This window comes from Sciurus vulgaris, assembly GCF_902686455.1.
Source record: "Sciurus vulgaris genome assembly, chromosome: 1".
Classification (NCBI taxonomy): domain Eukaryota; kingdom Metazoa; phylum Chordata; class Mammalia; order Rodentia; family Sciuridae; genus Sciurus; species Sciurus vulgaris.
The window spans coordinates 17430277-17444925 of NC_136461.1; the positions used below are offsets into that span (position 1 = coordinate 17430277).

Below are 14649 nucleotides of genomic sequence, written 5' to 3' on the forward strand. Positions count from 1 at the left end.
TTTTTTTTTTTTCCTAATTTTTATTTTTGCAGAACCTGGGGTATTGAATCCAAGGGTGCATTGTCACAGAGCTCCATCCCCAGCCTTTTATTTTTTATTTTGAGATAGAATCTTACTAAATTATGAGGCTGGTGTTGAATCTCCTGCATCACTGGGATTCTACAGTTTTCTATCTTTATTATAAGTATATTTTTCTTTTTGTTTTTGAGCATAGTTGTGATAACTGCTTTACATTCCTTGTTTGTATTCTGCAGATTCTTGGTCATCTTAGGGTATGTCTCTTTGATCTTTTTGTTTGTTTGAGAATGGGTCATGTTTTCCTGTATCTATGGGGACTAATTTTTATTGTTTCTGGATATTACAAGTAACAAGTTAGATTTTGTTTAGATTTTGTTATGGTCCTCTGAAGAGTTCTGAAGATTTTCTTTTTTTAAAAGTAGACAGTTAACTGAATTTAAAATGCAAAATGTTACACCTTAGGTAAATGGTAACTTAGATTTCATTTTGTTTCTTTTAGCTGAGCTACATGGAGTCTGCTGTGTGTGTGTGTGTGTGTGTGTGTGTGTGTGTGTGTGTGTGTGTGTGTGTGTTTCCAGGGACCAACCAGAGATTTGGACAGTTTTATGCAGATTTTAGGGCTCCCCTCCTTTGGCTTTCTTTTTTTTTTTTATGATGTTCTTATTTTTCGGTGCCATTGGCTGCTCTGGACTGTTCTTTGGTTCTTCGTTGCCAGCAGGACTGTGAGTTTTGCATTAGCTGCCCTGTGTGGCTTAAGGATAAAGGGTGAAAATAGGAAACCTGACCAGTACAGCGCCCTTCTTCCAAGTGTCAGCTCCTCCCACAACTGCCAGGACCTTCATGCAGTCATTTTTATACAGAAATTACAGCTGTTTTGAGAGTTAGAGGGTCAGTCCCATAGTAACTTGTTGGCCATACCAGAAGCCTCAAAATAATTTTAAAATAATTTTTAAAATTTTAGATTCATAAAAAATATTGCAAATAGTATGGTTCTCAAATTGATTTTAAATGAAAATATTTCTAAAATATGTCAGTGCTTTCTTGACTTTTTAAAATGCTGTTTAACTGTTAATTAATGTCAGTTTTCTGAATATAAATTCAGTAATGCGCCAATAGTCTTAGTATGTGAGACTGTTTTGCCTTCCTCCCTAAAGGCCTCAGCTGTAACGCTTTCAACCTCTCTCTATGAGAGCATTTGTATGCATGTTTTTCTTTGCTAAATTGGCTCTATTGAGGCAGTCTGTTTCTTTTAACTTTATATTGCAACATGTTGTGTTTAATAAAACAAATAAATAAACTTGTTAAAATTTGTTTGAAGGAAGAATGAGTATTTTGGAGAGCTTGAGTGTTGATTTAGTGAGTCAGGCACCTGATCTCTTGTCGGTGGTTGTGGTGAGATGGTGTGAGTCGCCCAGAGGCTGTTTCTCTAGATGTGTGCCGTTCACTACATTGAGCACTACCCAGCTGTGGCTACTGAGTGCTTCAAAGTGTCTAGTCTGAATTGTATAGTTACAAAATATACACCTGATTTTGTAGACTTAGTACAAAGTAAAGAATGTAATAATTTTTATGTTGATCATGTTGAAATGATATTTTAAATGTATTGTTAAAATACTTCAGTAACACTATTCTTTCTATTCTTCCTTTCTTTTCTTTCTTTTCTTTTCTTTTTTTTTTTTTTGTGGTACTGGGGATCAAACCCAGGGCCTCATGCTTGCAAGGCAAGCACTCTACCGACTACCGACTGAGCTACCTCCCCAGCCCTCTTTTCTTTTTTTATTATACTGGGAATTGAATTCAGGGGCACTCTACCACTGAGCCACATCCCTGATCCTTTTTATTTTCAATTTTGAGAACGGCTCTTACTAAGTTGCCCAGGCGGCTTCAAACTTGCAATCCTCTGGCCTCAGCCTCCTCTGTAGCTGGGATTACAGGCTGAAACTACCATGCCTGGACTTTTTTTTTTTTTTTTTTTAAACCTGGACTGTTCAAGACTGTCATTTTTGCCCAGGGGCCATGCTAATCCTCTCGGTACATTCCAATTTTAGTGTACATGCTGTTGAGAGAGCACTCTTTTTGTTTTCAGTGTGACTACTGGAAAAATGAAAATGACATTTGTGACCCACATTATGTTGAATATAGCTTAGGAAATTTATCTTACTTGATAATGTTGAGTTGTACATACACAACTTACTTGATAGTGATTGTGAGCCCAGCCAGGTGGAGATTCTTTTTTTTTTGTTTTTTTTGTTTTTTTGGGTGCTGAGGATCGAACCCAGGGCCTTGTGCTTATAAGGCAAGCACTCCGCCGACTGAGTTATCTCCCCAGCCCCCAGGTGGAGATTCTTGCTTCTCCTGAACCTCAGGATATGAAACTGCATCTTGGCCGCTAATACAATGGACCTTGGCGTTCATACACTCAGTTCTGCCTTCCTCAGTTGTGTGACCTATGGCAAATTACTTGGTCTCTCTGAACTACAGTTTCTTCATCTGAAACACGAGGAAAACGATACCTAAGTTCATGTGGCTATTGAGGGTGAAATATATGTGGGCACTGAATATGGGGCATATCAAGGGAGAAATACACTGTTAAATCATTGGTAGCTGTTTTATTTCCAGACAGTTTTGGCAACATTTTGATTTATCCTGATTGATACTGTACAGGGAGTACAATCAGTATTGATCCAGACAGGAAAAATGACTATATTCTTGTTTACCCTCCACCCCTTTTTCTTTATAACAGAGATTTAGTTTGTCCCTCCACTGCTCCCCCCCACTTTGGTGGTACCAGGAATTGAATCTAGGGCCTTGTACATTGCTAGGCAAATGCTCTACCACTGAGCTACATCCCCAGCCCAATAGTATCTTTAAAAAAATTTTTTAAATTTTTATTTGTAAATGGACACATGCCTTTATTTTTTATCTTTATGCGGTGCTGAGGATGGAACCCAATGCCTCACACATGTGAGAGCTACAACCCCAGCCCCCCAATAGTATCTTTACTGGAAGAAAGAAAAAGGTGGACACTGTGAAAAGAGATGTTACCTTTAAACATCAATTGTTTTATTATATGTTTTATAATTTGTTCTGAAGAAATAGACTTTGCTTCTCCTGTCTCAGGCTCTTGATGCATGCCAACAAGTACAACTTACAGTTTTCTTTTGTGCTTAGATGGAAAGTCTGGTCATTGTACATCTACATGTACAATGTTTTTAAAGATAATTCCAGCTGAGACATTTCAGATTCGATTTTAGTACAGATTAAAGCCTTCATTTTCATCATCAGCATTTGCTTGAAAGAAGAAATAAAAATACTCAGAATCTTTCTCAACTGACATTAATTCCTTACATTATTTCATCAAGTAGTTTTTGATCAGTTACGTTCTTTTTTTTATTCAAGAAATTATATTTTATTTAAGCATTTTAATATTTTGGCAGCCATTAGGGACAGTATTGAGATTAAACATTTGGAATATTTGCTTAAATCTTAAGGGAAAGCAAAATGTATTCGTTATAAAAAGGAAAATAAACAAAGAACCCATATATAAAAATATATAAATAATTAATAAAATATCTTAAGAGGAAAAAGAACAAATCCACAAGAGAAGGAATTTCCCTTCCCATCCTTCGGCATATTACAGGCACCCTTGCTCCCATTTTGAGGCTTTCCTGAACCCAAGTCACTCAAGACAGACGTTTAGGAGTCATTGATATTTCTCCCCCACCGCTTGGTTCTGGGGATTGAACCCAGGGGCTCGTGCAGACTAGCAGGCCCTCTATCACTGAGCCACACCCCCGGCCCTTTTTAACTTTTATTTTGAGGCAAGGTCTTACTAAGTTGCCCAGGATGACCTTGATCTTGGGATCTTCCTGCCCCAGCTTCCTAAGTAGCTGGAATTGGAGGTGTGTGGCACCTTGCCCAACTTGATTTCTTTTTCTCCATTTTCTCATCCAAATGATCTACCGTCTCCATTTTAACCCATGTTTCTGTCTCTCTTGACTCTTCTAATCCACCCACATTTCAGCACGACTGCTGGCAACAGGTATTCCAGCTTCTGTTCTTAAACAGCTCCGTGTTCCTCACCTTTTTTCCAAATGGCAGAATGTTCCTTGTTGTCTCCCCATTCTTCAGTGGTGAGCTGTTGGCTGTTGGCTGACATTCTTCACCCATTCTTCCTCTCCACTGGAAGACCCGCGAAATTAGAAGTGTGTGTTCCGTATGGCACCTTTTACTGAGCATTTGTCACATCCTGGCAATATTTTAAGAACTGTTGTATACTCATTTGATATTCATAATAATTCTAGGAAGTAGGTGTTCTTATCCCATTTTATATATAAGGGAACGGGCCCAGAGAGGTTAAATAACTTGCTCCATACCACACAGATGGTTAAGTAGAACTGATATGTCAAACAAGGCACTCTGCTTTCAATCCTTGCTGTTAAACATGTTAAGTGCTTATTTAAAAGTAAGCTTTGGTAAACATTTTTGAAATAAATGAATAAGTTGTTCCCTCTGTGAGTGTAAACTTTGTTCTTTAATTTGATCTAGAAAGTCTGTCATGATCTGACCCCTGCCATTACCACTTTCTGTTGTACTCACTAGATTTTGCATGGTCAAAGAGATTGTCTATGACCATCCTTTTTTGGCAGGGAATTGGGAACTCAGCCCAAGGGTGCTTTACCACTGAGCTATATCCCCAGCCCTTTTTATATTTTATTTTGAGATAGGGTCTTGCTCAGTTGCTTAGGGCCTCGCTAAATTGCTGAGGCTGGATTTGAATTTGTGATCCTCTTGCCTCAGCCTCCTAGTCACTGGGATTATACACGTGCACCAACACACCTGGCTGTGACTATCTTATCTGAAGAAGATGCTCCTTGTCCTTTCTCTGAGTACTTTGTTTCCTTTAGACACTTAACCACAGTTTACAGTTTTTAACTTGATATGCTTACTGTTTTTTTTTTCCCCACAAAAATCTAAGTTTCATGAGTCCAGATGGTATCTTTCTCATTTCCAGTTGTTTCTTGTGTGCCAACTACAGTGCTTGGGAGATAGTGGATCTTTAGTAAATATATGTTGGATGTGGAGTATATATATCTGGGTCCTAGATAAGGTTTCTGTAAGATGCTATGTGAGTGAGAAAAGAAAGCTCATACTTTGAACTTCAGTAGCAAATGCTGTCTAAAATTGAAATCTTAGACTACTCTATGGAAAACAGAATTAGTTGTAAACAAATCAGAGTCCTGGAACACTGTTATTTCTCCTTTACTCATAGTTTTCTTTTTTAGCCAAGCATGGTAGAGCGCACCTGTAATTTCAGCAACTCAAGAGGCTGAGGCAGAAGAATTGCAAGTTTTATGACTTAGTGAGGTCCTTAGCAATTTAGTGAGGCAGACCCTGTCTCCAAAAAAGGGGTGGTGGTGTTGGGGTTGTGACTCAGTGGTAAAGCATTCCTGGGTTCAATCTCCAGTACCCACTCCTCCTTAAAAAAAAAAAAAAAGGAGAAAGAAATTTTCTTTTTCATTCTTTGCCACACTTAAATATTTTCATTCTTACTGCTTTTTTTTTTTTTTTTTTCTTCCTTTTTTTCTTAAAGTGGTATTAGGGATGGAATGTTAGTTAGGTCTGGTGCATGCTAAGCAAGCACTCTACCACTGAGCTACTAGTGCCCAGCCCTTCCAGCTCATCTTCTTTTTTTTTTAAACAAATTACGAACTTCCTTCGATTATTCTGTAGTTACTTTTGTGTGTGTGTACACACACACACATATATGTATTAGTTGTAGATGGACACAATACCTTTATTTATTTATTTTTATGTGGTGCTGAGGATGGAACCCAGTGCCTCACACACGATAGGCAGGCACTGTACCACTGAGCTACAATCCCAAACAGCTAATCTTAATTAGAGATAAATGAAAACATTGGTTTGGATACTTAGGATTGTGACTAATAGAAAACCCCATTTCAGATCAGCTCTAATAATGAAAGCAGTCTAGTAAGAGCGCCATGTGTATGGATGTCAGGGTCCAGCTTGCTTGTGATTCTCGTGGCTCTACTTCTGGTGTTTTCATTCTCAAGCCACTATCAAGTCTGCACAGGTTTCACAAAGGAATTCCTCTTCTAGAAAGAAAGAATCTTTTTAAGAGTCAGAAAATTTTCCTGGGAGACTCTGTGTCTTAATAAGTAGAAGTGGGTCACATGATTATGTCTAAATCAGTCAAAGGCAAGGCAAATGAAACTATTAAACTGACTTAGAATCGATCAGGAATTGCCCCTAGTGTTGGTTTGGGATCATTATCTCCTGCAGTCCTGGGAAGAGGGGGGAATGGATGCCTGATCAAAATGAGGTGTCCTGTCATCAGAAAATGACATGGATGAATGGATGTTGGGCAGACAACCATCAGTTTGCTGCAGTGCCTTCTGTGGTCTGTTAGCTCCGTTCTGAGATGATTCGGAGATTTAAGTTTTTGAGAAAGGTGGTGGCTTAATTATTTTTGAGAAAAATTATAAATCAGGAAAATCAGGAGATAATATTTAAGTGGTACAATTTAAGTGAGCTATAATATAGTTAGAAACTATTAGGGCTGATGTAGAAACTAGGTTAATTTTTTAAAAACTATTTTGAAATAATTTCAAGTTTACAGACAAGTTGCAAGAATAACAGTTCAAAGAACACCCTTTACCTTTGTTTACCTATTGTTAACATTTTACCACATTTGCCTTTATTATTCTTTCTCTGTAAGTTGCATACATCATGACTTTTTACTCGTAAGTACTCCAGTAAGTAGGGATACGTCCTGTATATATAATGTTGTTACATTACAGTTATCAACTTTGATAAATCAGTCTCTCTCCCTCCCTACCTTCCCCTCCTGGAATAGGAAACGAAGATGCAAAGAGATTAAGTGACTTATCCATGGTTAGGTAGCAGAAGTTCAGCCTATTTTGCAATAAGTCAGGTAATGGTCCTAACCCTTTTACAACAGAATCCTTTTTCTTCCCAACAAGCCACAACATTTAGTAGTACATGTTAGAGTATAAAATTTGCAATTGTTCTTTTAAACTGGGTATAACTATCCCACAGCACTTGATCTATAAAGAACTCTGGGTCACCAGAATTGTCCTTGACATTATATTTAGTTTTAAGCTAAATTCTTAGAAATGTTAATGTTTTATTGGTTTGCATTAAAAAGTTCTCACATCTGCTTTTTAGTTTGTGTGAAGTAAAAATGTTTTTGAATTTGAGTGTTTGAATCTTACAGGGCACTAGGCTGGCTTAGTTTAAGTTTGAGTTTCTCTAAGTTTATGCAGGATAGGTTAGCATTCCTTTAGTGGGAGGGAGGGGACTCTTATTTACCAAGCCCAACGATGACAAACAGTGATCAGGTTACTGATCTGAAGAGCAGAGTCCAAAAGGCATCCAGAGGGATACAAAGTTTAACCATGGAGCAAAACTTTCCATGTTTTTTTTTTTGTGTGTGTGTGTGTGTGTGTGTGTGTGTGTGTGTGTGTGTGTGTGTGCCCATTTTCCCTCAGTGTTTATGAAAATATGGTGTCCCACCAAAATGCATCAGAATTAGACTTGCTTGAAGTGCTAAAGATTGCAGATTCCTAGACCCTCCCACAGACTACTGAACAGCAGGCATCTGGAGGGGGATCTGGTAGTCTCCATTTTTTTTGGAGGGGGTGGATACCAGGGCTTGAACTCAGGGGGACTTGATTACTGAGCCACATCCATAGTCCTGTTTTTTATGTAATTTAGAGACAGGGTCTCACTGGTGAGGCTGACTTTGAACTCGAGATCCTTCTGCCTCAGCCTCCCAGCCTGCAAGTAGCCAGTTTAAAACCGCTGCTTAAGGAGTCTTCCTTCTCCTGTATACTTCTGTCACATAGCTGCCCTTTATCTTTGGAGTTTTCCCATAGTCATTCTGTAACTGTGTTTTACTTTAATGTTTCAGGTGGAAAGGTTTTTCTTTACTTGCTTTTTTAAAATGAAAGATGCACGTTCATATTATAAATATTGAAAAGTGCAAAAGGGTGTAGAGTGAACTACACCCTTGACTTTGGAGCCTTGTACTCTTTTGAGCCCATGATGTATATTAATTCTTTGATTCCTGTAACAATCCATTGAGGTTGGCACTGATTTGTAGTTCCTGTTTTAAGAGAAAAACAGCCCAGAGAGGCCAAATTACTTTTTCAGAGTACTTAGCTAGGAAGTGGTGGAGTTGTCTGAGAGTCTGGCTTTAGTTTAGTGCTCTTAACTACCATCCTCTGCTGAGTGAGTGGATATAAGGATTAACTAGATTAACGCATGCAATGAGCTTGTGAGCTTGTCTTGGGAGAGCGGAGAAGAGAGTTCATCAAGGTGAATGTTCTGTGTGGACTCCAGCAGACTCTCCTGGAGCTCCCTCTCTCCCTGGTCGCTGGGGTCCTCAGGTTATTTCCGACTCATCAGTTCCTCTCAGTTGCACAGGCTTTTATTTGGAGAGTAGATTTTATGAGTTGGTGATGCTGAACAAGGAAATGGTAGTGACCCAAGTCTTTCCATTGTCTTGTCCTGAGTTGTGTTTTATTTACGTAGTTGGAGCCTGGGAGGGTAGTAATTCTTCTACTTCCTATTGTTTGACTTCATTGAATTGTGATTCTTTGATATTGTTATGGCTAGGAAATAATGATACAGTCTGCATGACCAGATTTTTGACATCCTAAATAAAGGATATCTCTGCTCACTCCATTCTGTGGACTAAACTTTATGTAGATTATTTCTTCTTCTTCTTTTTTTTTTTTTTTTTTTTTTTGCGGTGCTGGGGACTGAACCCAGGGTCTTGTGCTTGCAAGGTAAGCACTCTACCAACTGAGCTACATCCCCAGCCCTGTAGATTATTTCTTAAAGCACAGGGTCATAATACACTTTGTCAGTTGGGGGAGTTAATGTGGAATATTTAGATTCTTTCCCCTCTCATTGTTTTCTAAAAGCTAAAGTAATCTAGGGATTCTAATGATCAAGTGTTTGAACTAATGAACTTGTTGTTAGGCCCTGGGTTCTGTACCTGAAGCACGTTTAAAGCCAAACAACATTTAAAAATTCTTACCATGTGCCAGGAGCTGTGTGTATCCTAACCCATATGATCCCCACTTAGTGGGTCAAGTTTCGTAGATGTTAAGCAACTTCCTTAAAAATGACATAGCTAAGTCGAGAGGTCAGGATTCAAACCCAGATAAATTTGATTCCAAACCTTGTTACTTCCTGCATACCCCGCCAACCCTATAGGATAACAGCTTATTAAACTGGAAGGCTCCAAACTTTGGCTCCAGCATGTGTTTAACACTAATTCTAAAGAAATTGGTAATAGAGGTGAGGTGAATTTTCCATTTACCCTGTTGGTTTGTGACTTGTAAGTTAATTGAATTTTGATGATTCTTCTCACTTAACAGAATCCACATTCAGCGCAAATGGGGTATTGCAGTTTTTAGGTCATTTTAGCAACACTTTGCGTGTTCCCTAGAAATGTGTGCAGTTAAATAACGCAATGGTTGGGAGCCCGTTCTCACCTGTAGGTCGCAGCTTCTTTCTCTCGTCCCCAGCCATCATCACCCCTCACCCCCAGCCATCATCACCCCTCACCCCCAGTCCCATAGATGCAGAGAAAGAGGAAAAAAGTTAAAACTCTCTTTCTTAGATATTTTAAAGTCTGACTAGTCTGAAGACTGATTAAACAAGGTTTTCTAAGTGAGCAGTTCCTTAACCTTGACTTAGTAAAACATTAAAATATTTATGGCATTTGCCGTTGACCCTGATTCTGCGATGTAGGAGTTAATCTAGCAGTTTCTCATTAAATATCAGAATTATGCAATTCCAAGAATTACAACAGAGGTCTGGAGAAAGGAGGTTGAAGTCTAGTAGCGCGGAATTGTGAGTGTGAGAGGAGCCCCAGACTGAAGTTTAACAGAACACTCCTTTTGTCAGAGCAAACCCCACATCAATGCTAAGATTCATCCTTTTTTTTTTTTTTTTTTTTTTTTAAGTTGTAAATGGACATTGTACCTTTATTTTTTATTTATTTATTTTTTATGTGGTGCTGAGAATCGAACCCAGGGCCTCACACGTCTAGGCAAGCGCTCTATCACTGAGCCACAACCCCAGCCCTAAGATTTATTCTTAATCTGGGAAACTGTGGTTATTTCTATGTCGGTGAGATTACTCATGTTTTCTCTGATTATTTAGATTTTACAGTTTTAAGAAAACATAGACATGTATGTTTTTGTAACATGAAATCACAATTTTAGAATTATTTATATACTTCAAATTAAAATCTTTTTCAGCATGTATTTATACTTATAATATGCCTGTACTTTTATTTGCTTGTTTTTAGTATTGGGGATTGAATCCAGGGATGCTTAACCACTAAGCTAAGTCCACAAACCTTTTTATTTTGACTTTGCTAAGTTGCTTAGGGCTTTGCTAAGTTGCTTAGGGTCTTGCTAGGTTGCTGGGGCTGGCTTCCAACTTGCGATTCTCCTGCCTTAGCCTCCTGAGTCACTGGGATTACAGGTGTGTGCCACTATGTCTGGCTATACATTTTAAAGACAGTTTTATTAGATATAATTTGTATCCCATACAATTCAACCATTTAAAAAAGGTAAAAATCAGTGGTTTTTAATATATGCACAAAGTTAGCATCCATCATCAGTCTAATTTTAAAACATTTCTCTCACACCCTCCCGAAAAGAACCTGTGTACCCAATAGCAGTTATTTCCCCTCCCCCTGCCCCCAAACCCTAGGCAAAAACAAATCTACTTTCTAACTCTATGAATTTGCTTATTTTGGACATGGACATTTCATATAAACGTAATTATATAATATATGGTCTTTTGTGATGGACTTCTTTCGTTTAACGTTTTGTAAAGGTTGTCCAAGTTATGTAGGAGGTATCAATGCTTCATTGCTTTTTCCTGTTGAGTGAAGTTCCACTGTATGGATACACATTTTATAAAGTTTTTGTTTTGCTTCTTTAATTTAATACTTCTAGGAAGATGGGGATGGTATGAGTTTCTTGGTGGAATTTTTTTTTTTTTTTTTTTTTTCTGGCCTTATACGGCTTGGAACTAAAGAAACAGGTAGCTTGGAAACAAAATAGGCACAGAAAAAAAAAAAAAAGAAAAAAGAAAAAAGAAAGAAAGAAAAGCAAGTCCGAAAAGTTCTGGTCCTGCTAGCCAAAGAATCAAGAAAGGGAAAACCCAGGTAAGACTAAAGTCTTAGGCAATAATCGCTGTGTTCCAAACACCACAGTGGGAAGTGCTGGCTCACCCTCACCCATGCCAGAGGCTGAATGAGTAGCCCAACGCCACCCTTGGTGCTGGGGGGTCTGTGGTGGAACAGACCCTTTACTGCTGCTCACTGCTCTCTGAGGCCTCACTGTTAGGAACATGCTTCAGGAACAAGACTGTGTCTTTGGACATCAGTGTAAGTGTTTCTGCTAGATTGAATTTCTAGATGTAAACTCGCTGGCCAGTGGCATACAAGGAAGAATTCACAAATGGGGCTTAGATGGGCGACATTAAAACATGGGGATATATAAGAAGCATTTCATTTTCAGCTGACTTTTTTTTTCTGTTGTTGACACTGGGCAAATTTTATTTTTTTTAACTGGGTTTTGAACTCAAGAATGCTTTACCATTTAGTTACATCCCCAGTCCTTTTTGTTTTTATTTATGTATTTTTTAAACTTTATTTTATTTTTTTGAGGTTTATTTTATTTATTTTTTTATTTTTGTGAGGTTGAGGATCGAACCCAGTGCCTCACACATGCTAGGCAAATGCTCTACCACTGAGCCACCAACCCAGCCCCCAGTCCTTGTTATTTTGAGATACATTTATACTAAGTTGCTGAGGGTCTTGCTAAGTTGCTGAGGCTGGCCGTGAACTTGAAATCCTCATGCCCCAGCCTCCTGATTTGCCGAGATTACTGGTGTGTGCCACTGCACCTGGCTACACTGGGTAATTTTTAAAAATGTATTTATTAGTGCATTTTAATTACATGTGATAGTGGGGTTCATTGTGACATATTTATATATGTGCATAACATAATTTACTCCAGGTCATTCCCTGGTGTTTCTCCTTTCCCTCCCCTCCTCCCTCCTGTTCTCTTTCCTCTTTTCTTCTCGTCTTCCCTCTATTCATGTGCACCTTTTTTCATCGGTGCATTATACTTACACATGAAAGAGGGATTCACCATGGCATAGTCACACGTGTATATATAATTTGATTGATTCTATTCCTCAATTCTTCCCTTTCTCTCCCTCCCCTCCATCTCCTTCCTGTCCTCTGCTAGTTTCCCTTCTGTTTTCATGAGATCCCCCCATTTAGAAATTCCTTTTCTCTCTCTAGCTTCTGTGCCTGAGGGAAAATGTTTGACCCCTGATTTTTCTGAGCCTGACTTATTCTACTTAGCATGATGTTCTCCAGTTCCATCCATTTCCCTGCAGATGATATTATTTCATTCTTTTTTATGCTGAGTACAACACTGGGTAATTTTTATTGCTTTATCTTCTAGTTCCTTGATTCTTTCCTCTATCCCCTCCATTTTGACTTTTGAGCTACAACAAAATACCTGAAATGATTAACTTATAAAAAAGAAAATTTTTATTTTGGATCAGTTTGGAGGTTCTAGTCCAAGATTAGGCAGATCCATCGCTTGGGTATCAGGTGGGTATGCTGGGTGGCAGTTGCTGGAAGTGAATGAACAAACAGCTCAGGGCCAGGAAGCAGCAGAGAAAGAGGAAGAGTCAGGGGTCCCATGGTCCCATTCATTGGCATGCCCACAGTGGTCTGAGACCTCCTGCGGGGGCCATCTCTAAAGGTTCTTAGTCCCTCCCTGGAGACGAAGCCTTTAATCCCTGGGTGGTCAGGATCAAAATCATTGCAGAGCCCGTATGCTAAGCCTTTTATTTCAGGTATTGTGTTTTTTCCATCCAGTTGTTTTTTGTATCTTCTGTTTCTCTGCTGAGGCTTGTGATTTTTTTCATGTTCATGCTGCTGATAGTTGCTCATTGAAACCTTTTTTTTTTTTTAATCACAGCTACTTTAGAGAGATACTTTGTTGGGTAATTCTAACACCTCTGTCATCTTGGCATTGGCATCTATTAATTGCCTTTTCTCGTTAGTTTGATACGGGTTTTGGTATTATAGGTGGTTTTCAATGGAAACCTTGGCATTTTCATATTAGAAGATCCTGGGTCTTGTTTTACCCTTGTGTTTAAACTTTTCTGATGGAGAGAGGGATGGGGCAAGGTGGGTGGGGACAGCATTGCCTTGTTGCAGACAGATGAAGGTGGAAATCCAGGTGCCCCAGTAGGTCTCCACTGATGCTCAAAGTGGAGGCTCCTCATTACGGCTGGGCATGGGTGAGTCCACTTCCCTGGGAGGTCTCACTGATACTACAGAGAGGTGGCCTCATTGCTGCTGGTTGGTGATCAAAGTCTCTCTACTAGGCCTCCTCTGACCCCACCCCAATAGGGAGGGAAGAAGCAGGAGGGGCCCCAATTACTGGTTAGCAGGACTTCTGTTGCAAAAGGTCCTGTTTTCCCTGCTTAGTCTTTTCTGATATGATCCTGGCCGAGGGCATAGAGCCTCCAGAAGGTTGATTACATTAAGTCGGAAACAAAGTACTTAGCTCCTGTTAGAGAATCAGTGGCTTATTGCAGATGTAGCATTTTGATGAAATGCTCTGAACTTTTCAGGGGTACTTAACCACTGAGCCACATCCCCAGGGCGCCCCCCCACCCCCCCAAATGTTTTATTTAGAGACAGGGTTTCACTGAGTTGCTTAGGGTCTCACTAAGTTGCTGAGGTTGGCTTTGAACTCACTAACCTCCTGACTCAGCCTCCTGAGATGCTGGGATTACAGGTGTGTGTCACTGTGCCCGGTTTACCAGCATCTTTGAATGACTTGTTGAAGAGTTATTTTGGGAACTCTTTATAGACTTCAGAGTAAAGGGGCTGTGTTGATCCCTAGCAAATGTCAGAATGTTTTCTTGTCTCCTTTTTAAATTGGAGCATACCTGAAGAAATTAAGGAAGATATGTCCCACTTAGATTTTTAGGAAAGTTCTACCTCATTCTTGAGCTTAGGAAAGTCAGCTGCTCCATTCATTAAATAGTTTTATAAATAGCTTATTATAAAGACATCTTTTGTTATTTTCTTGCTTCCTGACGGAATGTGTAAGACACAACATAGGATTTTTATAATGAAAAAAGAATTTTTTTTGTACTGGGTATTAAACTAAAGGACATTTTTCTTTCTCAGTCCTTTTTATTTTTTATTTTGAGACTGGATGTCTCTGAGTTGCTGAGGCTGGCCTCGACACTGCAGTCCTCCCACCTCAGCCTCCTGAGTTGCTGGGATTCCAGGTGTGTGCCACTGTGCCCTGCTCGCCTGATCATTTCTCGTAAGAGAAGGAGGCGAATGCAAGACCAGAATAATGAAGGCCTGGATTCTGACCTTTCTTCCCCAAATGCAGCTTACCCTGTCTTCTAATACCTTCGACTAGAAGTCACAGAGAGCCCTGTTGTTTTGTGAGTTTTGTGAGTCATCATTTTGACCTTGTCTTTAATGTCTCTTCCTGCTTTCCA

The 14649-nt window shown here is 39.2% G+C and overlaps 1 protein-coding gene and 1 long non-coding RNA gene across 2 annotated transcripts in view; one reads left to right on the forward strand and one right to left on the reverse strand.

The window, feature by feature from the left end:
* The window catches only part of CLIC4 (chloride intracellular channel 4), a 64471-nt gene that overhangs the window by 20465 nt on the left and 29357 nt on the right, over window positions 1–14649 (forward strand). The window lies entirely within an intron of this gene.
* On the reverse strand, window positions 11191–14644 carry LOC306655993. Its single transcript, XR_013762383.1, has 2 exons — window positions 11848–14644; window positions 11191–11744 (listed from the first exon to the last, which is right to left on the reverse strand). It is a non-coding gene; the product is annotated as an uncharacterized lncRNA (long non-coding RNA).